We start from the raw sequence: 9,377 nt of genomic DNA, 5'->3' as shown, positions 1-9,377 counted from the left end.
AAAACTTTTATGGGAAACGGGTATTCGTTTACATGCAAGGGATGGAGTAACTTGTTCGCCATCCAAGAAAGAGTTTACAAGGAATTATGTGTTGAGTTCTTTTCCACCGTGACGTTTCAAGAAAATTTCCAAGACCCCTACTACTCACAAGCATTGGTTTTTCGTTTGGGTGGGGAATATAGGGAGTGCAGCTTGGTAGAATTTTCAAGGAGGATGGGTTTATACGAGACCCACTAGACCATCACCCACGAGTTTTCTATATTCTTACGGGAGGCTACCCGTACTTATTCCAGGGAAATGTCGGGATATGAATTTTGGAGCCATATTGCTTTTGGTGTTTTCAACTCCAGTGTGTCACCAGAAAGCAACATCAAATCACCCATTCAGCGTTTGATTCACAGGCTGATTACATTTTCCATTCACCATAAAAAAATTGGAGTTAAGGTCACCAAGATTAATTTATTTTTCTTGTGGTCTATTTTACAATCGGGGTTTTGTTACAATCTTCCCTACTTCTTGGCTCGTTACTTGGCAGAATATGCAGTGAGTTCCCGACCCGGGAGCCCAATCTTTGGTGGCCATTTTGTCACCCACTTAGCCAAGTCTCATGGCGTGCTCGTCCCCACGGTTACACAGACACTTACGTGTAAACAAGGGAACGGATTTTCTATGGGATATCTTGAGACCATACGAGTTGTGGTCAATTATGGGACGCATTATGGGATACTGCACAACGATAGTGAGGGTGAGGACCAACCGACCGAAGAGCCCGAGCAACAACCAAGGCCTTGAAGAAGGAACATGAGAGCTCGGGGTAGATGGGTAGATCTCAACGATACGAGGGTGGCATACCCACCGACCCGTTCCAAAGTCGGGTGGGTTCTTACTTGGATAATTTATGTTGTGGGATGACTCATAACACCCAAATGATTGAAGCCATGTTCTCTCATATAAATGTGGTGAGACCACCCACCATGCCACCTTAATGCCCTTATATTCCTACGTGGGAAGAATTGTGGATGCCAAGAGGCAAGGGAGCCGGAACAAGCGGGGTGAACGAGGATAAATGGATAATGAGGATGATTGATCGTTTATTTTAGTTTTATTTCGTTTATTTTAGTTTTATTTGGCTTGGTTTTATTTTGTTTTTTTTAATTTGTTTGGGATTGTAAAACTATTAAGATATTATGTTACTTTTCTCTTCTTTGGTTGTTATTTTTCAGAATTGCTAGGAGCGCATAGAAAGGATGTCAAGATATGAGTGCATATGTGTTTAGCCGGGAGTGCTTAAAGTCGAGAGTTAAGACCCATAATTTAAATTAAGTGTAGGGTGAGTCATGCGAGAAGAAAGTTAGAGAGAAGAGTCCAAATTAATAGGGTTAGAAGAGTCTTAATCCATTAAGACATGGGGTTGAATATAAGAATTGAAAGAAAGGTTGGAGGAAATATATTTATGGGATTCCAGTTTTCATGTCGTGACTCTTTTGTTATTCACTTTGTGAGTTAGTATATGGTGACTTTCCAGAACCCGAATTCACCTCGTGAATTTTAATACACTCACGTCGTGACTTTGTATTTTTCACAAAAAGGGGTCTTATTTTTCCATATTCATTATGTGGTTTACCACCATTCTTTGTGGGATTATTATGAAGATAATTATGGCTCATTTTCTCTACCATACAATGCGGCGTATGCTTTCCCACATTGTTCTGTCCGTTTTGAACATTTTTCTGCACCACATTTTTTGAAGATTGAAGACTCGATTCCAAATTTTGTCGGTACATTACTTATCTCGCGTGTTCAAGATCCAAGTTTCTATTTCTCAAAGTCTGTATTCAAGATGCACATTCTATCCGCACTTTTGAAGATGATCACGCCACTATCCCAGGGGAGTCCGTTCCTTTTTCTCCCTTTTCTTAATTTTGATTTATTTTATGCATACAGTGAGGGCATTGTATGTAATAAGTGTGGGGTTGGGGGTAGAAAAAGTAACATTATTAGAAAATTTTGGTAAATTTTGAGAATTTTAATAATTGAATCTAGTAATAATAATTTGAAATGTAGTTGCTAGTGTTATATGGGATGATCCGACAAGAGCTCAAATGTTTAGTTGAGCCAATACACGTTATAGTGCATTTGTGGCCTCCCTTATTTTAGTGAAATCATGGAACAAAAACATAACCCTGCTTAGTTTGAGGTATGCAATATGTTTAGCAGCCTAAACCAGAAATCTATCTAGGAAAGCTATGTATAAGCCAATAAAGGTTGAAGTTAAGCACCCCTGCTTAAGCATGTAGGGTTGTGAGTGAAAAAAGTGAGTATACATGTAAAAAAAGAGAGAGAAATTACCGAAAAGTAAAAATTGAAGAATTTTGGAGCTGTCAAGTTCAAAAGATCAAAATTCTTAAGAATCAAAAGTCAAAGATGCCAAAAATCATGAAAGAGGTGAATTCAAAAAAGTTAAAGATCAAATATCAAATATCAAGTAAAATGAAGAATTCAAGAGGTCCAAGTTGTGGTATCTTCTAAAAGTTGTAATTCTCTAGTTTATGTATGCTTGGGTAGCTTTTCAAAAATACTTTGTGGCTAAGTAAGATTTCTGGGGATGGATTCGGAGGGTTGCATAAAATGAGCATTGTTCAATAGAAGTAGGTGCGTGTTTATGAAGATTGTGAGTATTTAGAGTATGAGGGTACTTTAGGAAAATTTTAGACACAAATGCATTCATTGAGGTCTTGGCATAATGGTTGAGTTGGAGTTGGATTGTTCTATGTGATGTTAGTGATAAAGGTTTAAGTTTAAAATAGTTAAATTTGCTTGAGGGCAAGCAAAGCACAAGTGTGGGGTATTTTGATATTGTCATATTTATGCATATTTTTGGGCAATATTTAAGTACATTTTTATATATATTTTGGTCATTTGCATAGAATAATGGTACTTATAAGGTTAAATTATTTTTTGCAGCCATTTTGAAGAAAATGGACTAAAAGCGTTAAAGAATGGAACTTTGGAGGTTGAAGGCTTGAAAGACAAGAAAATCAGAAAAATGTGTACTCACGAGGTGAATCTTTAAAAATTCACAAGGTGAGTATAGCCTTCTAGAAGATAAACACTGCGGATTAAGAATCCGTGTTGTATACAGATATTTACGTATTCACGAGGTGAATCAGGCAAAATTCAAAACTATATATATCCTTGATCCTTATGACTTTGAGGAACTTTGGTTGGAGAAAGAGGTTCTAGAAGGAGATTTTTAGCAGAAGAAAGGTCCTGGAAAAAGGGTTTCAACACCAAAAGACTGAAGGTTCATAATTTAGTTTACTTATTTGATACTTATGAACATGTTTCCTTATACTTTGATTTGTGTTAGTATGTTAGTTGCTATTATGAGCAGCTGAATCTAGGTACTCTTGTCTAGCTACATGAAGCTTCTAACTTATGAATAGCTTAATTTTATATGGATTTATTTAGTTGGTGAGTTGCTTGTGTTTGATTTATTGTTACTTAGCATGCTTATGTTTGTTTCTCTAGTTGCTTAATTTAATGTTCTGTGTAGTTTAGTGACCATTAAGTGCATGAATTTGTTTACCTAATGATTTAGTGAACATTAAATTGTTAGAGCTAGGATTGACTAATCTTAGTTAGTAATTAAAGTAAATAAACTTAGTTGTGCTAGAGAACGTAGATAATGACTATACTTGCGTTTACATAATAAATTTTACATATCATAATCATAATTGGTTCTGTGTTTAATTGTGTGTGACCATACATAGTTTTACATGAATTAAGTAATTATTGGTAAAGTTAGACTTAAATTACTAATATAATTATAACCAACTTGATAATCCACAATTATTAGCTGGCCATAAAGACAAAGTGGATTCAAACTAAACAAGAGTGTTTTTACTTATTTATTGAATTTGATTTAAGTTCGTCTGATCTTGTAAAATCAGATAAAACCCTTTTTACACTTGTTAATAATTAGGTTAATTGGATAGCAAGTAGATTAATTAGTAACACCGTTCCCTGTGATCGATACCAGACTTACCCAAGCTATATTGTAATCTGACTAGGTACACTGCCTATAGGTGTATAGTTAGTCTAAGTTTGTTAGGTTATAAATATTAAAATTAGTGGGTACTTTTGTGCACATCAGTAGCAACTTTTTACCTCCAACTGGATGCTAACACCAGGTAGATGTCGGGTCTAAAACCCTCTTCTCACTTCAATCTCTTCAACCTTCAAGTTTCCTTCCAAAAAGAATAAGATTCACTCTCCAAAGCTCACACACACTCAAGGAGACACTAAAGCATGGCTAGGGTTTCTCTCTGGACAGATAGGAAGATGATGGAGGCCACAAATGACCCATAAGTTCCTTACATAGGGCACAAACCCCTGAAAATTAGGGTTTCTCTCTACAGTACCTACTCGTCGAGTTGGGGCGTTCCAACTCGTCGAGTAGACCCTAAGTCCCGCGTCCAAAATCGATCTCTAGTCGTCAAGTTGGGATCCCCAACTCGTCGAGACCCAGTACGCAATCCTAAAAAAAAACTTATAAAATCATATGATACCTGAAACAGGCGTTACAAATTTCAAACCTCCTGAGAGGAATCAAAGTCTTCAAAGGTTGTAACATTTTTTCTTTCTATTCTTGTTAAACTCTCCATGCTTTGAAATATGATCATTAGTGGGTTTAAAATAGTTTTAGTTTGTGACAACCCAAAATTTCCATTATGTACAAACAATATCACTTCAATAGAAGTTATAGCAGTCACAGTTAACTTTCAGACTTTTTCGCGTAAGTTTGAGTAATTCAGGGTTTACACTTCAGGAAATATCAGGAGAGTGGGTGCACTAGGGTTTTGTGCAACACTGTTATCCCAACACTCTATTATATTAGAGATCATTTTAGGAATAAAAATATTTTCTGCCAAAAATTCAGGACTATAAATAGAATTCTGAATCAAATTCATTCATTATTCACATTTCCAACTAGAGAAAAGCCATTTCCTCTCTCACGGATCTTCGGGTTTTTATACCAAAACGTGAGTAACTCTTACTAGTAGTGTTAGAAAGCTTTATATGTAGTTATAACATGATTTAGAAGGCTAAATCACTAGATTTAGGAGTTTACTCCCCAAGGTGTTCTTGGGCGGTAAACTCCCGAAACAAAGCCGAGACCGACCCTTGTGTTATGCTACTGCCTTAGACTCATTTATATGTGTGTTAGGGACATGAAATCAAGCAAGAACCACCCAAGTTTGGGAGTTCACGGCCCAAGAGTTTCTTAGGCCGTAAACGCCAAATTCAAGCACCAAATGATGCTTTTATGGCACCTAAAGCCTTGGACTTTTACCTAGACTTGTTCCCAATAAATCAAGGGCCTTAAACACATAAGAATCACCTTGCAAAGTGAGTTTACGGCCATGACATGGTTCATGGGTCGTAAACTCATTAAAGGGGCACCAAAGTGTGCCTAATGCCTTCATATGCTTTAGGTAAAAGTCTAGAACCTATCCTTCATATGCAAGAGACTTGAAAACAACAAAAACACCATTCCAAGGGAGTTTACGGCCGTAAACTCCAAAGGAAATGGCCTTGGGGCCGTAAACTCCTCTAGGGAGTGTTTCTAGGCCTTAAACCCTTTCAAGAATTGAACCACCAAGTTGGAATAATTCTAGGAATCATTTGGGACTTCAAAACACACAATAACCCCATGGTTGGGAGTTTACGGCCGTAAAATCAAGAGTTTACAACCGTAAACTCCATGTGTGATGGTATATGGGGAGTAAACTCATACATGGGGTCCTTTGGAACCCTAAACACAAGTGCCTTGTCACACAATAGCTTAGATGCAATCCTTAGGGCTTAAAACACTTATATAAAGTGTTTATTATGTCTAGGATGTCTTAACATTATCAATTAGTTACTTAAGACTAATTGAGTATATATATGTGTGATTATATGTTCATTAGGATCGTAGGGTGTGTACAAGTCCTCGCTTGACACCTAGCAATCCTATACCGTTCAGTTCATCCCAATCACCAACTACAGGTGAGTTCATACCCCTAATCATTGTTTTAAATGATTTTAAATGCTTAAATGGGGGGGGGATACAAGTAGAAACAAACATGTTATTAAATCATTGATATGTATTTTATAACTGTGTTTGTCATTTAACAGATTTCACATACTACAAAATGTGATGCATGAAATGGTTTTAAATCTTAAAAATAATTTGTTTTCAAATGTTTTACTTTTGAAATGTTTAATTAAAATGACATCAAGTCATTGTTAATTATTGTTCAAAACCCAAAAGATGTCTTACGAAACCATTTAACATTCTTGAACTAAACTATGCATATATACTTATATTCTTATATATGTATTGATGTTATAGTTTACACCTTTCATTTAGTTTCCCACACCCTTGAGTAGTAAGAGTGTATAAACCTACTTGAACAACCATTTACCTTTCAGTAAATTATCATAGGGATAATTTGTAGATATCAAACATAATTCCTATTACAAGGAATCACACAAGAGTCAGTTCATTCATGAGTCTATACCAGTACATTACCTGATACATGAGTACATTTGCATTTGATTACATGATACATGAGTACATTTGCATTTGATTACATGATACATGAGTACGTTTACATATACTTACATGATACATGAACACGCTTACATGAACACATTACATGAGTACCTTTACGTAGATACACTTACCTATGTATATTAACATGAATACTTGTATCTCGAATTGCGAGGATGATTTATTAGTATCTTCTGTGTAAATCTTCCTGCATATCCCTAGTACCTCGGGATATCTAGACAGGACCATATCCCTAGTACCTCGGGATATCTAGTCGGGACCCTATCCCCAGTACCTCGGGATATATGGACGGGACTAACCATTCCGGAACCCAGCTGTTAGCAACAATGGGTGATGAACATCTACGGATGTCTACGATTACTACTTATACTAGGTAGATCGATAACCGGGGCTAACCCCTCCACCCACCTGCTGCTGCTACAGAGGACAAGTGGACAATCTTCGATTGTTCATAAGGTTATACCTTTCGCTTATTGCGATGTTGTGTTACTCCTAGTACGCAGCGATGACACATACATTAATACTTTTTCTGGACAATCTTCGGATGTTCATTAGGTTACATATTTTGCTTAATGCGATGTTGTGTTAGTCCTAGTACCCAGTGACAACACTTACAGTAGTACATTTTCCTGTTTACTTTATTTTGTGATACTTTCACATAAACGATGAGTTAGACTAAGTACGTTAGTACTAAACAATTAAAGGAAAAACTATCATTTACTTACAAAACATTCGGGTCTTGGTAGAAGACTACATTCTCATAACAAAACATTCGGGTCTTGGTAGAAGACTACATCTCAAACTGATAGAAAATAAGGGATTTTCTAGGGTTTTCATACTTACATCAACATTTTCATTTAAAGGTTTACATGGCCTTCATAACAGATTTTCATAAGCAAGACAATGACGCTTAATTACTTATGAATTCACCGGTTTTAAAGCTGATACTCTCTTTCAAAATAACTTGTATTCTCAGGTCAACAGTAGACAGGTACGATGGCCAGGTTTTTGAGAAGACGGAGCAGCCAAGTCTCGTCTTTTATTTTGATTGTATATTTTTGGTGTCTTACTACAATGAAAGAACACACATGTATTAAAACTCTACTTATAATGCAATGGATGATGTTGTTGCTTGTTTATTATATTACACTGTTGTGATACTGTACACGACGTCCTCCACCTCTGAACGTTTCCGCCGTTCGTGGTTTTGGGGTGTGACAGATTGGTATCAGAGCATTGTTTATAGTGAATAAAGTATATCAACCCATAAAAGATATACTAACTATAAATACATTGGGATTAAAACACTCTGTCTAAGAGCTATACTTTTAAATAATAAAATATTTAACAAAGTATACGTGCCTGCATTCATACTAAAATCAGTGTCACAATGACAAGAACAAAAGTATTACGATTGTTGAATATCACATGTAAGCCTGGGGATATATAGTCAGTCTTGGGAATGGCATAGCCTGATCAACTATGCTGGTCCGAGGAGTGATTAGCATATGCCCAAGAATGGTTGTGATATGGCAACAAGTCTAAAAACTTACCAACACAACCATAAAGAAATACCATAGGGGTATTTGGTCTTACTGTAATTATCTTAGTCAGTTCGTCTATTTAGCTATTTCTTATATCCCTTTTCTCGCGTAGATTAAAATGGTTGGATTTCACCATGGCGATCCGTACTTCCCAAACCAAGGCAATGCTGGTTGGCTAGAGGCAGAACCAGAAGATGATCACCCAATCCCTTTGGATGATCACCATGCTGAGGGTTTTTCCGATAGTTCTGACTCAGAGCCTGAAGTCAACAACCTACCCCCAGCTGCTCAAAACCCAAACCTGAACCCCCGCCCTGTGTTTCAAGGACCCACGCCTTAGTGGGCCACTAACTTGGCTAGATGGAGCCAGGAACAAGGTCAACCCATTCCCTACAATCGAGACCGAAGTTTCTACAACCTCACTGAAGGAGGTTCTGCTGATAGGGTCCTACCCATCATGGTTCGTAGAATTTCCAGAAACACTATACTGGGTCAGGCAACTATTGACCGGGTCGTGGAGATTAAAGCCAACTCTGGCGTTAACACTGTCCACATTCGCCAACTAGAGTCTGCTCACGAAAGGACTCTGGTCCACAATGCAAATCTGCAGAGGGAACTTGCTGAAACCCGAGCTGAGGTTAGAGAACTTCGATCTCAGCAAGCAAGGTCGGACAAGCGTATAAGAGACATTGAGCGTCTACTGTCGGGATCGAGGACTCATGCTAGCAGTTCTCGTCGCCGATAGAATATCGTCAACTCATCTTTTGGATATAACCTAGTTTATGTAAAACTTTGGTCTAATTTCCTGTCTTTATAAATCTTAGATCTGTTAGGTATTGATCTAATCTTAATTCTGTCAAAATTTTCCATCTTGGTTGATGTAAGGCCTACTTCTAGGCCATTTTTCCTGAACTTGTTACACCTGTAATTCCAGTATTATTGACAGATATCTAATCTTATGGAAATTATTATCCAAATGCTATCTTCTTCATTTAGCCATTCTATTCATTCTGTTGTTGGGTTATGGGGAGTTAGTCCATGAGACACATTCATTGTTCATTTATTCTTATCCATGTCGTCATCTTTTAAACGTATAGTTAAAGATTCCGCCACGCAGAAGTACAAGATGTAAACCAAACAACGAAGTACCGATACCACCACCTGAACCTCTTCAACCACCTAATCCTTTCGATGCCAACATGATCCAGGCA

The sequence above is a fragment of the Lactuca serriola genome, chromosome 4, assembly GCF_051521515.1.
Source record: "Lactuca serriola cultivar US96UC23 chromosome 4, Lser_US96UC23_V15, whole genome shotgun sequence".
Lineage (NCBI taxonomy): Eukaryota > Viridiplantae > Streptophyta > Magnoliopsida > Asterales > Asteraceae > Lactuca > Lactuca serriola.
This window is presented reverse-complemented; position numbering follows the sequence as displayed.